Source organism: Penaeus monodon, chromosome 33 (assembly GCF_015228065.2).
Source record: "Penaeus monodon isolate SGIC_2016 chromosome 33, NSTDA_Pmon_1, whole genome shotgun sequence".
Taxonomy (NCBI): Eukaryota; Metazoa; Arthropoda; class Malacostraca; order Decapoda; family Penaeidae; genus Penaeus; species Penaeus monodon.
The window spans coordinates 2,922,081-2,923,592 of record NC_051418.1 but is presented as its reverse complement, the minus strand read 5'-3'; the positions used below and the strand labels follow the sequence as shown (position 1 = coordinate 2,923,592).

The following is a 1,512-nucleotide window of genomic DNA, read 5'->3' as shown; positions in this document are numbered from 1 at the left end:
GTTCTTTCTTCCATATAAATTTTCACACTTACACATTTCTTTGCAATCTGGGGACATTTTTTTTTGTATGCAGTATGTTTTAGTGGCAGAAAGTTATATCTTTTGAAACAATATATGTTAAAGCCAATCATGTGAAAATGTATTTACAATATAATGAAATAAAAAGCACCTGAAATATTGACGATTAATTCAATTATATATATAACGTTGGGTATTACTTATATATTCCTTATGTGTTGAGTAGATGTAGTGGAGTGGAGAATCTTTTTTGCCACTGTTAAACTGTTTTTTTAATTGCTCGGTGTTCATTTGTGAGACGTCTGTGGAGGCTCCAGAGTCTCGCTGTCTTTGAAGAAGAGGTTCTTTGGTGCTGATTTGACCTTGTTCGGAGAACTACCACTATCAGCAAGTTCTTGAGCACCGTTCCCGAACTCCTACAGCACGTGGTGGTAGCTGGAGTCTGGTTAGACTTGGCACTCCTTGATTTCGTGTCTTGTGGAAGATTGTCTGTGCTCCCACGTCAATTGCCGAAAGAGGTTTCTTCGTAGTGGGGCTCTCCTTTGGAATTGTTCAAGTTTTGTCAGGTGACTCTGCACTGGAGAGCCAGGGTGTGGGAGAATCTGGGATTTATAGAGTGTCAGAATCTCTTGACCTTCAAGAAGGTTAGACATTCTTCGCAGTGCTGTTATCTCGAGGGATCCTGTCCTCCAGACTTTCATATGTTGCAGGGTCACACCAAATGGCTATGCTTCCTCTAACAGGTGTAAGAGAATTAGATAAACAAGATACGACCATGGCTTGAGTTTTTTTCTGCTGCAAAGTTCACTTGTCGAAGATGTCTTCACTGGCAAAGAGTATCATGTCGTGTTGATGTCAGTAAGAGCTTGTATGTGGTCGTCACGTTGCTTAAAGGTGCTCATTGTGCAATTGTCAGCATAAATTATTTTTAAGATGTTGCCGGAGATCATCAAGAAAGATATTCCATAGTATGGGGATAAGTATGGATGTCTGGGGTACTGGTGTACGCATAGTGTTTTGTGATGACAGATCATCGACAACGACGCGATTTGTTCTATCAAGAAGGTATTTATTTAATAGCTCAGGCCAATGGCACCAGCTACGTCGAGAAGACTATTGGAGAGCAACTTGTTGCCGCCCAGGTGCTTTGTGATGTTATCAAGTGCTTTGCTTGTGGCTAAGAAGGATAAAATCGTAGTTTTTGTGGTTCGTTTTTCTTGTGCGTCATTGCAAATACAAGACCAACATTGCTGTACTGAGAGAGGGATGCCGGTGGATGGGCCAGTTCGTGAGCACACGCCCAGTAAGCTGAAAACACACTCAGAAAATGGTCTAATTATTTATAGGATAAAGTAATTTTCATTTTTGTCAATGTGTTTTTTTATAGTGCCACGATAATTTTTGTGACAATCTCTCTGCTTACTTCAGTGTTACAGAGGGTTTGTTTTAACGCATAAGTTCGATGGAAGGGATGCTATTTGTTGATTGGTACCG

The 1,512-nt window shown here is 40.5% G+C and overlaps 1 protein-coding gene across 1 annotated transcript in view; it reads left to right on the top strand.

Moving 5' to 3' along the window:
• LOC119593871 overlaps positions 1–1,512 on the top strand; it is a gene marked incomplete in the record, with an annotated part of 4,572 nt that overhangs the window by 2,513 nt on the left and 547 nt on the right.